General features: G+C 41.9%; 1 protein-coding gene across 3 annotated transcripts in view; it reads left to right on the top strand.

The window, feature by feature from the left end:
- Positions 1-4912: 4912 nt before the first annotated feature.
- Positions 4913-22259, top strand: part of frmpd3 (FERM and PDZ domain containing 3) — an 82279-nt gene continuing 64932 nt past the window's right edge. For all 3 annotated transcript variants that reach the window (XM_035161444.2, XM_035161447.2, XM_035161443.2), the window contains exon 1: positions 4913-5389. The gene's annotated coding sequence lies outside the window, so the exon portion shown is untranslated. The remainder of the gene's footprint in view (positions 5390-22259) is intronic.

The raw sequence follows: 22259 nt of genomic DNA, 5'->3' as shown, positions 1-22259 counted from the left end.
GATACACTGGCTGCCAATTGTCCATGTGGAGGAGTCTCTGCAGGCTGCAGAGATTGTGAAAGCCAAAATGCAGATTCTTTAATGGCAAGGCTGTACTGCCTTAGTGAACCTTTCACAAAGTGGACACTGTGTGTTTATTTCACCCTTAACCAGCTTCCTACAGTATTTACTGTGGTCACATGATGGGATTCACACAGATTTCACAGCAGACAGGTCATTAGAGAGTCTTCTCTGACAGCGAAGCCATTTTCTCTGAGTAAATCTGAAAACAAAAGAAGAGATGAGACAAACGGTCAGTCATGGCTTCCTCCTCTTGCAATTTCAGTGAAATACTGAACTTTGAGGACGTTCAGGTTCAGGTTCAAGCAGCAGTGTTGTAGTTTTCCAGTCTCCTGCAGCTTTCCTCACTCTGAGGAAAGTGTAAGTTTTGATGTGAAATATATTGATATATTTTTATTAAATGAAACACACATGAGTGACTTGAGTTAACTGAGTTACATTCACTCATATCATTGTCCCTAAATAAACCCAAAAGCTTGGTACATTGCACCAGCTGTGTCCTTTTGCCTAAAAGGTGCCAGAACCACTTCTCTTTTTAAAAGCACACACGACAATAGCTGATAAGAGCAGCTATTTTTATTTCTGAGAGTTGTTTTAAAAAATTGCAGCATGGAATCCTTTAATGTGAAATAAAGCCACACTTTCGACTGTTCAACTTTAAGCAGTCGCGTCGAATCAAGTTTGGGAAGTTGCCTATAAGCAGGGCAACTCTTTCAATGCATAGATCAGCCATCAAAATAAGGCAACTAAATCTGCATTGTGATTCTATCCTGAGATACTGGCTGTGTAGGAACCAGTGCATGATTGGCACTGGATTTTAGTACCTAACCCGAACCAATGAAAGTGTGTTTTCGTTGTACCTAAACAGTATGATCATCTGAAGCTTAGCTTCCTCAGTGTAGCTCACTTAATAACTATGCAGATGACTTCTGAGGCAGATTCAAAGAGCTGTTTGGATATGAACAGTTTATGGTCTGCCTTTCTCTGTATGTGCACGTTCGGACATGACATGAGTCAGCCTGTTGATGGAGGTCATAGACTACAGGAAAAAGTGTCCTGAACGACCTTGATCTGGTCTTAAGGCCACGTGCCTTAAACAGAGTTTAAATGATTTAATGGAGACTGTCTTGGTGCAGTGTAAAAACGCCAGGGAGGCTCTGAGGAGTGGGGCTGAGGGTACAGAATATGCAGACAGCCATCTGGCTGTGCAGTCTGTGTCAGTTGCCATTGGTCTTCAAAGGGCTGTTGACAAGTTACCAGAGGAGATGCACTTCATGAGGATGGAGATGAAGGAAACATATTATGACAAACAGATATCTAGAGCCTGAAATCCTGAAAAGAGCGGACATAGGTTGCACGCATCTTGGGGAGGATGCTGTAGCTGCTACGGCTGTGACTGCCGTCGAGAGCTGGGAGAATTTCCCATTTCCAAGCCGCCTAGGGTCAAGAGCCTGAGTCTCGGGTGCTGTGTCCAATCAGAGGATTAGGTCAGGAGGTGCATTGTGCAGTTCCTGTCTCAGCAGCATTACACTGCCAGCAACCAGCAGGGAGTGTTGAGGCCCTAACACCAACATCTCAGTTCAAAGGTACCTTATGTATATGACAACAGCAACAGGATTTAAGGAAAATATACTGTATATATATATATTTTTATATATAACTTGGTCTAAAAAAAATCAGGCCGTAGCACATCGGAGGATTATAAGCGAATACCGACTAATAACCAATCACTCTGATGTGTGTAGAGCTGTGTGGTTATCTTTTAGTAGCCTGGTGTCCTTTGCAGGTGATTATGTGTGTGATGGCACTGCACTCTCAAATCAGAGGCTATAGACTTATCAAGGGCTGTTGGCTTCACATGGCTGCAGGGAATTAACTGAATGGTAATTGTTTCTTTATATGTATTAAATTTAATGAGCGTAATGAGAAGCTTTTCAAATGGCAGCTGTGGACTAAAGAAACAGTAAGAATTACCTTTTTCAATTTATAGATCAATGTAGACTCATTCATGCTGCATCTAGCAATCGCAGTGTGTGAGTAAAACTATCCATTGTCTATATCGCTTATCACGGCTGTGGCTCAGGAGGCACAGAGGGTTGGCCACGAACCAGAAGTTCGGTGCTTTGATCTCCAACACCTCCAGTCTGCATCCCCAAGTGTCCTCTGGCAAGATACTGAACCCCAACTGCCCATGACCGCTGTGCTGGGAATGGTGTGAGATAATGGTGTGTGACTGCATATAGAAGCGCTGTATGAATGTGTGTGCGAATAGGTGAAAGCAACTTGGACTGTAAAGTGCATTGAGTGGTCAATAAGGCTGGAAAAGCTCTGTAGAAACACAGCCCATTTCTCCTGTAAGGGTCGGAGCTGACATTGGGTGAGAGGCGGGCCGAACAGGTCGTCCCCCAGTCCATTGAATTTAGGTCCATGGCAGAGGTATGCGCTCCGCTTGGTGCTAGTTTAAATATGACTCTGTTATTGCTGCACATTTGCTCATTTTAAAGTTATCACCAAAATGGCACAACACGGATCTAAGATGCCTGGTCCTATAAGCACAGTCTGAGACACAACCAAATAGAGAGAGCACTTCAGATGATACTGTTGTCAGAGGACTCAAGGAATTCACAAAATAATTGCATCATTGTTCTCCCGATGCATTAGAAGGTGCACGAAGGAATCAAAACAAATGGGATTTTCAATTCAGTATCCCAATAGTCCTTTTAGCTTGCATGATCCTGATTTTTCTTTTCCAGTTGCAACAGTATTAGTATAGTAGCACCAGAGCTTTAAAGTGCCCTTTAAAGACAGACTTCTGAGGCTGCAGCAGCACATCTGTATGTGTGAGAGAAAGTGATATGTGGGTAGCAATGCATTTGTAATCCAGAGGTCTGCCAGGGGTGCAGAAGGAGGGAGGAATTACCATCTGCTAGTTCTCTGCCAACATCCAACGTGGCACTAACAGTCTTCCTCATGCATAATTACCTCCACACACACTTCACGAGGCTGACTCTTCTTCATGGGATTGCCTCAGTCACTGGCTCGGCTGACTCCTGATTTAGTAGTGGATTACAGAGTCACATCAACACGACCGAGCAGGAAGCATTTCCTTCAGAAGCAGAGCCCCAGGTCAGTCGGTACGGTTTCCGTGGGGATCACGTCTCGACTAAGCCCTTTCTGTGGGATCACAAAGGGCACATTGGGAACTAATGAGTTTCTTCATGTCCATGAATTCCTATTCATGTTTGCAGTCCTTTCCATAATTTTCATTTGTTTTAGAAAGTTCAAAATTCCTTCTTTTGGGCTGTAATCGGTGATGCACTTATATCTGAGAGAATCAGTCTATAGAGGAATGGAGCATAGACAGAGTTGGTGCAGCTTGTAGCTCTGTAGCAGAGTAACACAGTCCTCTCATTCCAGTCACATCACGCTGCAAGCATGGCTGTCTGAGGCCCCAAACACCCTGCCCTGTGCCTCTGCTTACATCAATCTGTCTGTCTGTCTAGACATTTTCAGTTTGTCTAGATGCTGGGAAATATCCGATGGCCTTTTCTGTCAGGTTGACATGTTTCTGTTCTGCTGTTGTAACATGCATTCTGGTTTTAAGGCTGGAGAGAGGGCTGAACTAATTCAAAGCCAGACACAGAGAGCAAAGAGTGCATCCGAGACAAAGGTATAAAGAGGATGCAAAGATAAGGATAGAGTTATCTAACAAAGAAAAAAGAGGGAGAGATAAGATGAAGAGGGTCGTTAGTATGCTCCTCCTGTGCTTTGTAAATGTCCCTGCTTTTTTTTATCTGATGGGAAAAGGTCTGTGCCTTACATTTCTCTCTCTCTCTTCTCCCCTCTCTCAATTTTGCCTTTCCTTATCTCCACATCTTCATTCCTTTCCATTCTAATCAATTTCTGCCTCTCTCTTTAATTCTTGAGGCAGCCACAGTGGAACAGACAGCATGTTCAGAGAACAAAACAGAGCACACTGTCAGTGAAACTGAGACTCAACATTTCACTTCTTGTCTTTCTAATATTCTTTCCTTCCTTCCTCCTCTCCTCTCCTCTCCTCTCCTCTCCTCTCCTCTCCTCTCCTCTCCTCTCCTCTCCTCTCCTCTCCTCTCCTCTCCTCTCCTCTCCTCTCCTCTCCTCTCCTGGGGATACTCTGCAGTGTCGAGGTGTGATATATTATTCCCCTGAGCGTTGAGGGTGGCAGGTAGGCTGTAAAGGCTGTGGGTTCTTGGGGCTGCTGATATACTGATATCCGGAGAAGATCCTCTGGTGCTATTTAGATGTTCCTCTCCTCTATGTATGACTGGATGCTTGTGCATTTGTATCGTGCATGTGTGTTGATACCAGGCTATAAAGTCCTCAAGCAGTTATGTCAAACATGCTCATTAGCATACAAAGGACTTACTGGAATGTATCTGCACACTGCAAACATGAGACAAGATATGCAGAGTACAAATAAGAAACATGCCAGCTTATTTGCCAGCTTGTATATCTCTTAGGGCCACACACACACACACACACACACACACACACACACACACACACACACACACACACACACACACACACACACACACACACACACACACACACACACACACACACACACACACACAGACATATGTATGGATGACTCATTAACTGATTGACTGATACCGATAGATGGAGCAAAGGGAATCGTTCCTATAGCCTTCATTGCCATTCTCCCTTCCCCGCTTCACACCTCTCTGTCTCTCTCTCTCTCTCTCTCTCTCTCTCTCTCTCTCTCTCTCTCTCTCTCTCTCTCTCTCTCTCTCTCTCTCTCTCAGAGCCACTAGCAGCATTAACAGTGAGAGAAGAGACTGAGCATCCACGCACAGCGCAGAGTGGAGTCAGCACTGAGAAGCAGGCACGCACAAAACGCACACACACTCACACGATTGAACAAGGTGAAAACGGGAGGCGTACAGAGGCTCCAGCTGTAGCATGTCCACTGGCTGCAGTCAGACATGTAGGAGGAGGAGGAGGTGCTCTGCTTGCCGTTCCATGTCCGCTTCAGTTTTCTAAGCCCTTCCCATCCCCCCCGAACACTCGCTCCCTGGCTCTGCAGTTGCCGAGGGGCTGGCTGGAATGACCTGGGAGAGCGGGAGACACAAGGAGATGCGCTAGACGGGGCTGCCAAGTCGGGAGGACTCTCTGAACCTTGATCCCCTCTTTTTCTCGGGGCTGACAGACACGAGGCAGACCACTGATCTGCCCCACAGAGGCATGCCCATATAGGAGGGCATGGCTGTGTAGACCGAGGGTCTCCATGAGCCACAGTGAGAAGGACCACCACAGAGACGCACAGGTAAGCGGCAGCACAACTGGGGCTGCTCTGCTGGATTTCCATCTATATCAATCTGCACAGACATGAATTAATCAGCTTATTAGTCGTCTTCAAATTACTTTGCACCTTTCCCTCTCATCTGCGCTCATCTAGTGGTTTGATCATTAAATGAAGGTTTTGCAGTGTGCGTCTTGTTTGTGCTTGTCGGCTGTGCTGCTGTGGTGCATGGCTATTGATTAGAATAGAGACGGGTCGGTGGATGTGCACTGTGGCAGCATGATAATGGAATATGTCTCCTGGAGGGCATGGTCCAATATCCATCAGATGTCTGGGGAATGTCAGTGGAAAGGAAGAAGGGTACAGCAGCGAGGTAGCAGGAGAGGAGGAAAGAAACCGAGACAGGGGAGAGAAACTGAAAGGGCATTTCAAATCATTTATGTCAGTGTCATGTTCTGGTGGGTTCTGCAGTTGTTGTTTTTTTGGGGGGGGACTATTTGGCTTTGCTTTTACTCTATATTCATCCCACACTCCACATCTGGCCAGTTTTTTCAATTAAAGGCTCTATTTCTTGGTGAGACAGGGTTGCACAGGGGGCTTGCGTTGAAAAAATGCCACAGAGGAGTTTGCTGAAAGGCTCCTTACTGAGGCTGCAGGAAGAGCCCATGGGTGCTGGTGGGGTCTTATGCCAAACCAAGCAGAATGTAGAAGCCCGGGGACAGAGAGAAAGAAACTGCGTAATTAGACTGAACAGTTGGACACAGAAAACATGATAAAGCATTGAAAAGTTCATACAGAGGATGTGAGGGGAAATGAACACTTTTGTGTGGCTGTCCCTGCAGAAAAGGAAAAAGGTTAGTTTACCACCCCTGCAAATGGAAGACCTCTCCCCCCGAACCCTTCTCTAATACTCCAAAGTCTTATTACATGACTCGGAAATGGTTATTGTGCTTCTCTTGTTCTGTGGATGTCAATGGGAGGGATGGCAGTGGCCCCAAAGTGCATTTCAGAGATTGGTCCAGGGTGGGTGTGCTTATTCAGAGGTGCCTGTGGCTGAGAGAGATGAACTGTCCGGTGCCGTTGCATGGAGCATACATCACTGAATGCAAGGCCGTGGACCCAGGAGGAATCAACAGAAAGAAAGCCATTACTTAGATGACTAGGCTTCTCTGATCTCATCTTGTGGCTGTGCAAGTTATGGAAAAACTGGACGGGAGCAAACGGAGAGCAAGAGACAGGTGGGGCGGCCGAGGCAAAACCCCCCCCCCCGGAGTCAGACGAGGAGCACTCTCCTCTACGCCATCATTAATTCTAAACATTTTGCATATGCCAACAAATATCACTCTTTTGCATCATACAGCATGTTTCAGGAGTAGGTGGAGGCTGATTTACAGGTCGATTTTTAAAAGCCATAGACCTACATCTATCGAGATGCCACTCAGCCTGACATCAGTGAGGGAGGGGTGTGATGGAGTGGACGTCCAAAGGCTGATTGGGTGTTGTGTGCGTACGTTGATTTTAAGGTTTTAATGCAATTAAATATACACGTAGGCATCACTGGGGAGGAAGAAAAGTTATAAGGTGACTTTAGAAATTATATTTAATTAGTGTATAAAATATGATTTAAAGCACTGAAATCATTTGCGATCCTACTATACATGGTGCTTCCATGCACAGCCGCTGTTTTATCTTCCCTTTCACTTCTGCTTAGTCATGAGAGAGAGCCGAACAGACCCAAGGTTGTGTGGCAGAGAAAAATAATAACACTTTTGCAGCCTTTTTACAAGCACACAGACAGACACATGTCCTTCATAATGTGGCTCATTGAGACATCCTGCATAACAGGACTACTACCGACAAATACCGAGCCCGGACATGCTTTCAAAATCCGATCAGCACCCGTGCGCCACAAGGTCTGATGCACATGTGAGGAGAGGCAGTTGGCCGAGCCTGACATCTCTGCAGAGGCAACATCAAAGCACATTTTAAAAAGCAGACCAGTTACTCGACAGAAACCACAGATCACACCAGTCACAGCGGAAAGGCATTTAAATGAGGGGAAAGAACACAGATTATTTCAGCCTCACAACCACAAGGCTGGTTGTTAAGCAGGAGCGGGTCGCTCTGTGTGCGAGACACATGAGTGCTCTCTGAGATACACATGGATGCACACACTCACACTAACTGTGTGAGTCCCCTGCTTGAGTTGATTTTAAATCTAAACGCAGATCTCCTTCTTTGCTTTTGTTGGGCTAAATGAGTCCTGTCCACCTCTTAAAGCTCTGCGGGATTTCAAACACAGCATGTGGACGGGAGTTAGAGGAGGGCTGAGGCTGTTTATTTTCCCCTGTTTTATCGTGAGAAAACCAAATCCAAGAACGAATTCATCCTGGACTGGAGTCTGATGTAACTACAGTGAGCAAAGACATGTGAAGTTTATCCCTCTCAGCAGTTTAAAATGAAACAACATCCCTGTGCATACTAAATGATGTGTGTCCAGCACGGAGCTCTGCTGCTGAAATCAAAAACGCAGCTATGGAGTTATTTCAGGATAACCTACATTGGCTATGTTAATCTTAATGAGGGGATGTGTAAGTCAGAGCAACGGTATCGTTCATGTGTTTTTAATGGAGTTCACTGATGTGCAGCTGCATAACACTCGTTAGAAGAATTTACTTTTAAGTGAATTCATTGTTAGTTCCAGTCTCTTTGTAACACTTGTTGATGATAATGAAAAGATAATATAACAGCGGTTATAATAAAGAGTTATATACTTATTTATAATGTTTCCCAATGAAACTAGAGCTCAATGCAATTCAGTACAACCGCTCTGCCACTCCACAGTAATTGGCATAGATAGATAGATAGATGGATAGATGGATAGATGGATAGATGGATAGATGGATAGATGGATAGATAGATTCCCATCTACTTATCTTCACAGTAGGACATCACACACCAAGAACAAAAAGAGTAGCCACTCAGAAAACTGTGAAATGAATCTCTCTCTCTTTCATTTGCTCACTTGCTTCCTTCGCTGGTCTCCCCTGACAACCAGCTGTTTTTGCTGCTGTATCCAAGGGCCCATCTGGCCAAGCTGGAGCCCACACCTCAGAAGCAGAGGAAAGAAAAATAAATAAATAAAACAAAACAACCACAGTAATAAACTGACAGTGTTACTGGGGCGATAACTATCGGAGTAACAACATGCATATTAATTGGTCTTTTGTGCCAGCGCCCATTTCTGAGAGTCACGCTCATGCTCCGAGGACGAGCGGTGCAGTGTGAAGTCGTTACTTAACTTGGCCCGGATCCCAAACTGCCAACAAGGGGAAAAGGAAAAACAACACTTGCAGCAAAAAATGTTACTTTAGTGTGTGCAGGTGTTATTTTTTCCAGACAAGAGTGCTCTTTGTAGCCACACATCTAGCTGTGTCGATTGGTTGGTTGGCTGGTTGGTTGGTTTGTTAAATGATAAGACCCAATACCAGCAAACCTATATGTTAGTATATGTATACTAAATTAAGATGGTGAACATGCAAGGGCTACAAGATATGGCCAAAAGTTATACCAAGATTTTTTAAAAATGAATATCAGTTGATATCAATAAATGTCACATTACTATTTCTAAGTTTAGAGACAAATGTTTGCTCCTGAGTGAAGGTTGTGGTTTTAAACCCTTTCTTCTGACAAACACTTGAGAAAACAGCAAAACATTTGAAAATCAGAGGTAGATCAATCATGTGTTATACCCCCTCACTGTACTTGCACAATTCATAATCAATATATCTATATTTACTGGACTTTTATTATATCACTATTGATGAAAATGATCTTTCGATAATTATTGATATTGTTGTATTGCCCAGCCCTTGAACATCAGATTGTCATGGTTGTGGACTGGTAGCCTGAGTTTATACCAAAAATGTCTTGATATTAAAACAAAACAAGTAAAAAGACTGTAATGTTGGGGAAGAGGCTTCAGGTACTTGCTTCACGTCACGTCCAATTTGAGTAACACATCAGTCAGTATAACAGCGCGAGACACCAAACACTGGCTTTTTACGCCTCTGGGAAGTTATTATAGTGACACTCACTTTGTCTTTTGTCGCAGTATTTAGGCTCAAGGATAAAAATGGTAGAATACATGATTCACATAAAAAGTAGTCACTCTTTGTGCTCACATATAATAGATCTGGCAGCCGCAGCACCTTGCTGGATGAAGTAGTGCCAGGTTCAACTTTTGTGCCAGCCATTTTTGCATTGGCACTCCTGCTGTCACAATGGACAGACCTGGGGGCTGGGTTTTGTTTACGTGGGACAAAGTCGGCCTGAACCAATAGGTCATCCAAATTGAATGACCAAATACGTCTGTGCCGATGAAACCTGGAAGAATTTTCGGTCCTATTTGCACATGCCTTTGAACGTCGACATAAATCAACTTAGGTTTGAGGAAAGTAAGTGGTTTGGATGAAAATTATTATTTTGTTAAGTGTAAGGGGACGTCCTCCATCATGCCTCCAAGAAGTGCAGACCCTACACCACCATAGTTTCAGGTTTTTCTTGACTAGTCTTCAACTTATTTCTATGTCAGTAATGAGCAATGCAAAACCAAAGTCAAATTCCTTGTGTGCGTACACATACTTGGCCAATAAAGCCGATTCTGATAACCAATTGGTTAAGCTTCTGGAATAATCGGGATCACGCATTTAAAAAAAGAACATTGACTATTGGTGTGAAAAAGGACACAGTTGTTTACCTGACCTCTTCTTTTCAGTGTGAGTGTTTTCTCACTTGGACGTAAACTTCAGATGTTTTCGGGGCAGCTATTGAATCGACTGATGCTGTTGTTTGTCTCTCTGAGGAAAGCCTCCGTCTGGTTCCTTATCAAACCCTACCTTTTGATTTTGGGAGCCATACATACTGTAGCACTCCACATGAACTGTTAACACACAGGGAGGGAAATGCTTGAATGAATTAACATAAAAACTCATGGAACAAAATCCCACTCCAGCTTCAAAAGCACTCAGGCCAAAAATGGAGGCTTCACATCCACAGCGCAGTCACAGTCGTAGCTGAAAATGCTTGGGGTCATGAATCATTTGGGAGATGTGTGCGGTCTCTGGGGAGAGTATTTGCATTCCCCCTGACAGTCACACACACACACAATCATACATTTGCAAGTTTTACACACAAACACAGACGTACACAAAGTAAAAGTACAATCATTACTGCAAGGATCACGTTGATGACTTTTCTATTTTTTTTTGTTTCACAGGGTACAAACATAGCCGAGGGCTGTGAAGCTCATTACATTATTAACTGGGGTTTTGTGTTGCCTTTTTCTGTCACAGTGACTTTCCAAAGGCTGCATCAAAGAATCCATATAATTTCGTGGTTGGGCATCAAAAAAATCCCACCTCGTCTTCCCGAGTCTTTTCTGCAGGAAAACAGATGACTGCAGTGTTTTCTGCAGGCTCAGCCCACATCGCGACTCTTTCTTCTCAGGTCATTATTTTATTAGTTTGCCTTGAAGAGCTTTTCATAGTCAACAGCAGAGAAATAAGGATTTTAAACGTGCTATAGATTTCTGTGCCGTAAACAACAACAAAAAAAACAAAAAATTGTGAAGACAGTTTTCGAAAAATAGCCCGAGGGGTAAGCTGCACACTGAGGGACAAGTCGTGGGCAGAGACGGTGCTGCTGCAGGAGATGACTGGGTTAGAATAAACCGAAGGACTGAAGAGCCATCAGGACTCTTTCTCCTGGAAATCCAGAAGTAACTAAATCTTTCAGCATAGTCGGTCTTTCACCATAGAAACAGGAAAAGTATTTGAAAACAGATATATTTACTTAATATTTCAAAAGAATTTAATGGATTTCTCTCTCTCTCTCACTCTGTCTTTTTCTCTCTTCACCACACCAACCCCCCCTCTCTCCTTCCTTCACTGACCCTGTTGCGTTGTTGTTTGCTCTTCGTCGTCTTGTTGAGTTCTGGCTCATGTGACGTATGCATTCAATATCGAAACAGCACATGGACAGGGAACAGCAATGTAAGTCTCAGCAGCTTAAATGGTTACACTGCATTTGCCTTTTCGAATAAATTGAGTTTTGGGCTTTTCTTAGGAATTCTTCAGTTTACTTTTAGAACCAACTCTTACAACTGTAATATTAAATTCTCAGGGGATACAGCCATCCTTTGCCTGATATAAATATCTTCATTACATGACTATATTTTAGCGATGTTTATTGTCTTTCTATTTTGAATTAATGATGTATCATATTTGTTTTTTGTATTTTTTAAATCCTATTTGCACTATTTTCTTAGTACACACTTTTACAGTTAATTCCATATATAATTCTTTTACTTAATATAAATCCTATGTGTTATCAATTAGGCATCTTTGGGCTTGCTCCACGCACAATTTGCATCGTACTTGTACAGTGATAATAAAGAGATCTTAAAACTTGAAACCTAGTACACACATACAGCGGTGCAGCCGACCTCTCTGAAAAAGACAGATTGGTGCAACAGTGTGACACTAACCATCGTGTGATACATGTGAGGAAGACTGAGGAGACGCTGTTTGACCTGAAGGCAGTGGGTGACCTCAGTCTGCTGGTAATCCACAGTGTACCCATTGATCAGGTCAGCAGATAATATACTCGGCTGGAGGGTCTGTTTGGAAAGTTTCTGCAACAGCAGATGCATTTTTTATGTAGACTTAGGGTATAAGGAGTTGAGTGGAAGTTCATGTTATTATTTTACTGTGCAGTATTGGAGAGAAAGATACAATGTGGTGCTACAGCCTGAGTTTGCTCTCATGGTACAGTCTAATATAAAAAGTAAGGGGATTTAAACACAGTTGTTTTTTTCTACGACATAATAGTATTATATATCTGAGTCCACAATCACTTATCTTATTGCATCGAAAAGATAAGATAAATGTGCCCCATAAATCATTGTATATTACTTTACATACTTCGGACAGAGCATCTGCCTCAAGATAATAAGCAGAAAATGAAAAGAGTCTGATCAAGATTAAAAAAAGAAGCAATATATTTTTTAATTCGTATGCAAGTCAGAGAAACAGACGGAGAGCAAAAAAGAGATGAGCATAAAGATGTGGGCTTGAAGATGATTAATGATCTTTATTATCTCAGTCTGTAAAAAAAAAATCACTCTTACTAAGTAGGCTGTGTTTTTAAACTCAAACATTTTACTTCTCTAAATTTAAAGTAAAATTTGTCAGAGGGAAAAAAACAAACGTCACAAAATCGTCAGGTGCAGCAGAGACGATAAAAGCCGCTGATTCGATGCACCACCCAGCGACCACGTCAAGTGTCCCAAATCAAACCCACCTGCCATGTTGCGTGACCAACAGGTGCATGCTGGGACTGGCGAAACACTAATATACGGACAGCGGATCGTTGAGCTGTGACGAGTACGTTCACTTCTACCGTCAATGAGGTGTGCACCACCTGTCTGTTGTTTGGGAGGATGTTGTGACTGCAGAGCTCATTCAGCTCAGTCGCAAACATTTTTTCATTTTCCATTAGAATTAGGAGGCAGAGAAATCCAGATTGTGACTTTGCAGTGCACAAGGTAAATTTAAATTACAGAGTTTTCTTCGAACCAACTACTTTAGATTCTCTCCCTGCACTCATTTTTTTCTAGTGATTCTGCACAGCCACAGTGTACTTATGAACAGACTGACGACAGTGCAAGAACCCAGCTACATGTACTGGAACACTAAGAGATCAGGAAACATGCAGTGAAGGGAAAAGAACATGACGCCAACAACACAGGTTGACATTTGGACCCACTTCAAATATAAAGCTGCAGAGAGAGAGAGACTGAGTCGTATTGTCAGGAGAGAAGCCCGGAGGCTACAACATCTCTGTGAAGAGAAACACAAACCTGAAGAGACACAGAGGTGACCTCACGTTAGGATGTTAAATAACATGGCTGTATTTTTAAAGTCGTATTATACCCACTACTATGGGCAGTGCTGTTTTATGTATTGACACATTATCAATTGTAATTTATAGAGGCTAATATAGCCTGCAGTGGTGTCCATTAATTTAATTACCTTGTCGGCCCTTGTAACAATGAAGCTTTGTGCAAACTCACAGAAACGCCTCTGTGTGAGGCAATGCATGTCAACATCACCACACATGACAGCCTTAAAAATGATCATACAGTTAAATCATCAGTTCCTAAACACTTGATATAAACTGAACTTTATAACCCTCATTATGACCCTCATTACATATTGCAGGAATGTTGTATTACACTACATTCGTTCTATCTGGGTGTACCTAATAACCTGCACACTAAATGTAAATCTGTAATTATCAGTTGCAAAATTCCTGACTGGTTCCTTTCGGAGCTGTTCTCACCTGGAAATGCTGTAAATGCATTGAAAAGCTAATGCAAATATGCCTGGTGGCTTTAAGATGTAATAGTTTTATCACATATAACTGTTATCACCATATTTCCACTCGTTCACTTCCCCTTTTGAAAATAGGTAACCTTTGCTTCGCGTACATTTTACCTGACTTTTTACTATTGTTTCATTCTGAGTAATTTGAGTAAAATCTACTTTAAGTGACTTTAATTCCTCTGGATTTTTAACAGTGCATTGTGTGATCCCATTGAACAGCTTTTCACTGTCATACACATAAATCTAATTTAGGATATGATTCCCGATTAAAGGAGCCTCCTCTGATTTACTCTAAGTGCCTCACAGGTGGTCGATATGAGGACACAATCACGTATAAGGCTCATCAGTGAACGAGGGCCATTTGCTAACAAGCTGTCAGCGCCTGAATTGCGTCACTCTTAAACCAGATACAGCTCTGTGAAGTGGAAGCAGCACATCAGCAGCAGCGAGTGCGGCTCTTTCAGATTCCTCTGCCTCGCGCCCTGCTGCTTGACTCACAAGGCATCACCTTGTGTGCATTTTAAGGAGAACGGGAATGTAACACAAGATTTTCTGTCTGGATAAGTTGCTCAACGCTGTGAGGCTTTGAGTTGTTCATGAGTTCGAGATCTTGGCTCAGAAGATGAAACTGATACACAAACTCTTATATAAACAGCAACACGCATGGAGGCGAGCGGAGGAGGATCACAGCAGATAGTTGTTCTATTTTTAACAACACAAAGCATTTCTTATTCACAAAGTCGGACCATGTATGAACACGTATAAAAGCCCGCTGGTGCCCAAACAGTGCAAAAGCTCAGTCCTATTGTCCCACACAATCTTCATTCTTAGAGAGCATTTCATTAAAGTTAGTGCATTTCATTGATTTTAGAGCATTTCATTAATTTTAAATGAAGGTGTCTCGCTTTGCTAGTCTCCAAACAAATAAACCCCTGAGTGCACCGAACACACACTTAAAAAAACTATGGGTGTGTTCGGAAAGTCAGAATAAAGTCCTTTCCTAATCACTATTCCTGGACCCCGATGGAATACGGTCAAGGAAAGATGTGAAAGAGAAGCCATAAGGAGTTAGGAAAGGACTAAATCCGACTCCACTTACATTCTGCCTTTTTTTTTGAACAACTTTAAAATGCACGGTATTCTGTGCTGTAGACAGTGCCCTGACTTTTCTAATTTCCTGTCCAAAACAGAGTGGCACGTCCTGAAATAAGATGTTTTCACTTTATACTAATGGAAGATTCAATCATTAAGAAACAACAAATGTTCTTTCTGATGTTTCCTATGCTAAAGGAGATGAGTAAGGAAGCATTGACACTCCTTTCCTTATCCTTTAGAGAATTTGAATAGCTCTTATTATGACGGCCACTGAAATACTTCCAGGTCATTTCACTCGGTTTGGAAGGTTCCTAAGCAAAGTGGACAATTTGAACGCACCCCCCTATAACTGTGTTGTCACAAAATGGAGGATACATATGGAGACAAGTGAACAGAGGACCTGCACTGATTTCAGCTTCCTCTCCCATGCACCAACAACTCACACAGTCAAGAAGCAGAGCGAAGAGAAAAAGAAACAAAATGAAGCAGAACATATGACTCATGTTGATTCAACTGGGCTGCACAGAGGAGAAAATGGAAAAAATAATTAAGTATCTAGATCTGTTTTCTAATTAGCTCAAAGGAAGTGAACACGTGATTTTGCATTATATATCGCAAAACTGCATTTGATTTATGGAGCTGAGGCTGATGAGTTACGGCTCCAAGAATATGATTATAGAGAATACTGCAGCCACACTAGCTGTTCTCAAGTGTGTATGTTTCTGCACAGTAATTATTTCACACTGCTTTGTAATAAAATCTATGTTTGACCACAGTGCCAAAGAGAACAACACCAATGTCCTCTAATTATACTCAGGACCCAGACTGGCTTTATCCGTCTGTCCTTTGTACAGAAATAAAATCATATAAATGCTCCTCATGCAGAGCATTTACACTGCAGATGTGACACTGAGACTGGATTTAACAACAGCAGAGGAAAAAACATCCATTTTGGTTGTATTTGTATAGTAATATACTATTACTAACTGAATAATCAATTATACTCATGTTCAGCGCCTCGCAATAACAAAAAAGAATAATTTAAATGACTGACTAAATATTAGATTTAACTCCAATAGATAAAAAACTAAAATTAAAATAATCAACAGAGAACATTGTTGCTTTAAAAGATCAGCTAACGAGAGGGGAAACTGAGGAAATCTATCCGGGTACATGTGTTTAGTTGGAGTAAAGAATTCTGAGATTCATCTCAATCAAATACTTTGTATTTCTGTGGAGATCAGATAGGATGTGATGTTCTTTGATGAGCGAGCTGCTCGCGCCCTAAAGCCATTCAAACCAAACATAAAACCTTCACTCATAATAGAGAAATTCACTTCAAAGGTGTAAGAATGAAACACTATGACATAATCTCAGTGTTTGCATGTGTGTGTGTGTCTGTGTGTGTGTGTGTCAATGTATGTTTTATGTATGTATGCATGAAGTCATGGTCTTTACCAAACCTTCAAGTGCTGTGACTGCCTGATATTTTACCGATATCTTCAGAATCAACGTTTTGACCTTCGAAGTACAGATATTAACGATGTAATTATATTTCCTTTAACATTTGTTTCATTGTAAACTGGAATTGTTCTCAGTAGAGCACACACCTCCACCAAGGCCCAACAGTCGCCTATTATAATTAAAACAACTGTCTCAACTACACATTAGGAGAAGTTACAGGTTTCTAACCTTGTGTAGCAGCTGAGAAAATCCTACATCCCTTTAAAACTATAATTAAATCCACTAGATCCAGACTTTTCATTTAGATCTGCACGAGCCTGCCCACACTCATCGATACCTACCCCATAAACATGTCCGAATGTTTTCATCAAGATTCACACATATTTCTCAGGGAATACCCGATCCATCCACAGCAGAAATGAATCGGTTCTTTCTTGACCACATCCTTCCACCAGTTTCTTGGTAATCCGTCCAGTTGTCTTTGTGTGATCCGGCTAACTAACAAACAAACACAAGCAGATGATAACATAATCTCCTTGGCGGAGGTAATTAGTCGCTCATGAACCCAATTTCTAATAGACAGGGTTGTGGCAATACGTGCGACACAGAGAGACATATGTGTGGATGATTCATTAACTCAGCCACTGATTGAGTGTTGCCAATAGATGGAGCAGGAGGTAAGGACGGTGTAATCCCCTGCAGATTGTGATGGTTTCTTGAATAAAACCCTGCAAGATGCTGCTGTCAACACGACTGGGCCTGAAATCACTTATTCATTCACTCCTCCCTACACTGTCCAGAGTTCTATGTAGAAGACTATATGTAGTGAGCTTAGTGGCATAAAAAAAGGTCTAATCATGTCATTCTCTCTGCGCCGTTAACATCTCTACTGTCACACGATTAAAACCTGCAACATAAATGTCAATACATAGAAGCATGCATTTGTGTGACACATACATACTAATACGTATTCCAAAAGGACTAAATACCAAAAACACGTTACAATTTTTGAGCTGCTCTGGCTCTTTCTTCTGCAATTCTTCATTCTGTTGTATGTATATACAGTATATTGCTTCGCTAGAGACCATCAGTTGTACCCTACTTTTAACAAGGCATTGTGGGATACTGTGAGTCTACTCGGGTAGAGTAACTCCTGCATTAAAAATAGTGGACTCAGAATGTAACGTATTATATACTGAGTTAGCGAGTGATTTCAGAGTCAACGTGCACAAACATTAACTACAACCTCAGCGAAAACCTCAGATTTCCCGTGGTGTGCAGTTCATGAGACAAATCACACTGATATCTGCTTTAAGTGAACGGTTCTGAAAACTACACACATTTGTATTCATCCACAGACTGTTTCAGGCATCATAGCTTTCAGCCCACAGGTCTGTAAGCATGGACGTATGCTGTGTGTGTGCCTTTGTAAGTGCTCAGATAGAGCAGCCCACGAGGAGTTATTACTAAAGAGAGACTCTTCCCAGCCCCCATCACGCACATGCATATGCACACACACAACACACACAACACACACACACACACACACACACTCAGACCTCCACACAAAGCTGCAGCACCGACACCATGATTGTGTGGGGGTACATTCATTCTCTTCACAGAAGACTAATTTAAAAATTTTAATGGATTCAGACTCTTTGAGGAAAATGGAGAAGTGGCTCCGCTGAATGCTTCTAACCCCTCACCCCTCCCACCTCCAAATTTCTAAAAACCCAGAGGGAAGGGCGCAGCTCAATATGAACATTTAATGTAATTGGACACACTAAATGTGGTATTATGCAGAACATGTCCTCACATAAGTAGCACTCTGCCATGCACGGATGACTGATTTAATGAGGATGCTCAGTGTTCTCTTTGCTTCTCCTCCCAAAACTTTGAGCACGTGGATCAGATCACAGATTCATGCCAGGCTGTCTCAGGTATCGCACAATACACGCAATACTCATTTACAGGGACGTTTCGTGCCTATTTGACTTGATCCAAACATTTTTTTCAAGACCTTTAAATACCTAATGTGTATCATCAAATTATTGCAGTGTATATATTATTGATGACTTTAGGTTCACTCGGGTACCAGAACTAATTTGATACATTTAGGTTTCTATAAACAGATGAAGAACTGATCAGGTGAATATTATGTGGCAAAGCCGAGTGGGAAGCTGCAGAGAAATCAATGTGAATCATAACCAACAAGCGAGAATACTCTTTGTGTGTAATACATCAATGCAGAGCTTTTACCCGGCAGGAGAAGCTTAGACATGATTATGGTCTCGACTGAATTGGTTGCATGTGCTGTAAATTGAATGAAATTAATAAACAAGGAACACACTGTATACAGGAAATGAACCAATGCAGTACAGTTAACACAAATTTGGGGAAAACGTAGTGTAGGCTTTACCCCAACCTTTAATGATCTTTCACACATAGAGACATTTTGCTGTATACAATTAATATCACATTTTCCACATCTGCGAGGTTTGCTATGGTCCATGTGATGTTAATTTCATTACCAGAAGGTGAACATGACATTGGTGTACCCTGCAATTTGTTGTGTTTGCACAGACAAATCTGTGCTACGCTCTGCATGGCCACTACGCTATGGAGGCAACAACTGCGCACATACTGTTTCAAGTTACAAGTGAACTTGAAAAAAGTATAAAAAGAACGATTACGTGTCCTTGGGTTTCCAAGCATATCCATAGGCTCGACCACAAGAGAAGATATTTAAGGCCCTACACTTCCTCCCGCTCTTTAGAAATAAAGCCAAAATATCCCAGATACGAGCGCTGCCATCTTGCAGGTTTGGAGCCAGAATCTGTACAGTAGCGACCAGGAGACGGAGCCACTCACGAGTCAGTCTCAGCCGTCAACCATGATGTTTTACCAATTGTTTTATATCATCGAATAATCAAACTTAATAGAAAATGAGTGCTTGAACTGTTGGAAAAGAACTTCCTAAATGACAGAAACCATCCTCAAAAAGGAGGCTTGGTTTATTACCTATACTGCAGCCAGCCACTACGGCACAATCAATATGCTTTGTCTTCACTTTAGAGATGTCATGTCGTCCATCTCTGAAACACTTTCAATGCGAGAGATTGGGAACAGAATCTTCAGAGTAAAAATGTAATTTAAAGTTAATCTGACGTCAACGCTACACCTGTTTTGGAAATCAAGCTGGCACTTACATGAGAGTCAAAAGCAAACCACTCCTCTCCCACCACCCTTCCATCTCATTTTTCATTGCATTTTCATTAAATTCCATCCCTCCTTGTCTTGTGTGCTGCACTGAGGCCACGATGTCCAGTGAGTCTCGTTCATAAAAGCCTTTGACAGCATCTCTCCACACTAAATTATGTTTTGAAACATTTTCCAACTAAAGAAAACCAATAAAAAGTTTCATGTTGCAGCTTTAATACGAGGCTCCATCAGTCTGTATTAGTCAGATTAAAAGGCTGTCTTCCAGAGTTACAATCTAATTAGTATGAAATTCCCTCTTTGAATCCCCCAGTGTTTCCTTGCTGAGCTGCAGTGGAGGAATAAAAACACAAAAAAGAAGGTTTGTACTAAAAAGACTGACTTAAGATTTCCACAAGAAGACATCCACTTGATTTGATTGAATCAGACTGCAGAAGTCTGAAAATCTTAACTGGGAGTATATTATAAACAAAAAGAGGACTCTGGAGCTTCCCTCTAAATCCACTTAAGTCTTCTTCAAGTCTGACCTTCCGTGTGTGTTGCTCCATAGCACCACTAGTGGTCAAATACATTAAATCCAATACCTAATGTTAATAATAGATTAATGCCATTATGTCTTAAGTGTTATCAACTCCATCTGGAATCAAGTGTTCAACACACACACACACACACACGCACACACACACCCAGAGTGAGTCATGTAAGAGTTAGCGTCATCCTTCTCTGATCTCTTCTCCCTCCTGACACCAGCTGATGCTTCCTGCCCTGCTGGATGCCTTTCAGGTTGACTTATTTCCCCGTGTTTATACATCAACAGAATCCCCATTGCTCTTGTCCGGAAATTTTTACAGCCTCTAACTGAAAGTGGCTTGCCCAGCCAAGCGCGACGGCTGAGATGAAGCTCTCATCTGGTTAATTAATGGTCTGCAGGTAATATGGGCGGCCCTGTCTTCAGCAGCAGTGGAGTACGCTCTCTGGAGGAGGATCAGCCCGTAATGAAGGGCACTTAGACCACCTGCCGGGAGACCACAGCCATGATTAAAGTTTTGTCTGGCTGAAACAGACTCATCACAGATGGGCTGCTGAATTGTTGTGCTGCCATAAACCCACAGGTTGTAATGCATCCTTCCCTTTGTGTCTGTAATCAAACGCGGTAAAAGACAAGGTTGCTTATACTCTGTGTTGATGATGAAGTGTTTTTCCGCGAGGAGTGCAATCGTGATGAATTTGCTTGGCCCAGCATATTTCATTCAGCGATTGTCTCCAAGGTGCAATGTCTGGATTTAGACAAATCCTTCGTTAATGGCCTGTCATTCCCTTTGGGAGCACAGTGAACACTATTTCTGTAAATTACATTTCAGAGTGCATGTGTTCTTAACAGAAACGCTGACAACAAATGCCGCACAGCAAATACAGAACATGAATAATGCACTTGCTAATGAAGAAAGACAAAAAGACAAAATAAGACAATATTCATGAAAAAGCCTGTTGGGGTACGTGCATAACAGGCTCATTTTGAATGAATAAAGTGCAATCAGTTTTTAGAGTTTGCTGCAGCGACACACAGGAGGATGCTGCATCTAATTTGGTCTGAACACGTTTCATTCAGCAGTGTTGTACAACTGCTGAGTTGCAGGTTTATGTTTCTTTTCAAGGAAATGAAGCCAAAAAGAATCAACGTGAGTGTCAGTAAATATACTGTACCACTCTGCTACAAAGGCTTTTTGGAAAGGATTACAAATGAAAATTGTCCGTAAATATGTCTTCAATCATCATCTGAAGGTAGGAAATGCATTTGAGTGTTTGTATGCTGCTCCACACCCAACATGCTGATAAATGCACTGAGGCTCCCTGACACACAAAGTGTTGTGTCAGCTTTAGTTTGTCATCTTTGTCTCACTCTGCACTTCATTCAAATCTGATTGATAAACACTTTTATGTGTTTTTGTGCCTGCCAGCGAGCTGGGACAATATGCTGATTTCAGCCCAGTTTGTCTGCCACTTATTCTGTCCCTGTTGGCAGCATCTCTTAAAAACTTCACTGGTTGAATTTTTACTGATCAGATTTTGATGATCATTTTACAGATTCTTCTTAACCAACAGTTTGTTCCCTATAGTGAAACATAATATGTCATCTTGGTCGGGAAACTGAAAATTGTTTCTTATTTCCAAAACTAAATAGTACATTTGGGAGTTTATGTCAGGGGTAGAAATATGATATTTGTGAATTCTGCATTATTTTACAAATCCAATTAAGAAAAACTAACATAAAACTGCTGACAATATATACTGAGGTTTTCTTGTAAGGCAATAGATAAATCAGGGAAACTGCAGTCCTGTGGTTTGGAAAGGGAATCATGTTTAATCTCCTCTGCTCACTTCCTATAACAAAGTGCCCTGCAGATGTGGGTTTATGTTTCCTCCTTGTTCCATCAGTCAGCATGAATATCTCAACATGTTGTGGATGAATTATCAGGACACTTTCAGAGGAGCCATGGCAATTCCCTGACTTTGATACAGTATGAAGGCCTATAAAAACACATCAGTTGTTCCCTACTTACTTCATTATTGTCATAATGAGAAATTGACAGTTGTCTTATCTCATGTCTCAGGCTCAGCAGCACTAAAGCAGTAACTGCCTGTGCATTAATAAGGGAACAAATTATTCT

Source organism: Hippoglossus stenolepis, chromosome 7 (assembly GCF_022539355.2).
Source record: "Hippoglossus stenolepis isolate QCI-W04-F060 chromosome 7, HSTE1.2, whole genome shotgun sequence".
NCBI classification, from domain to species: domain Eukaryota; kingdom Metazoa; phylum Chordata; class Actinopteri; order Pleuronectiformes; family Pleuronectidae; genus Hippoglossus; species Hippoglossus stenolepis.
Note: the sequence above shows the minus strand (reverse complement) of the source record. Positions and strands in the feature narration are given on the sequence as shown.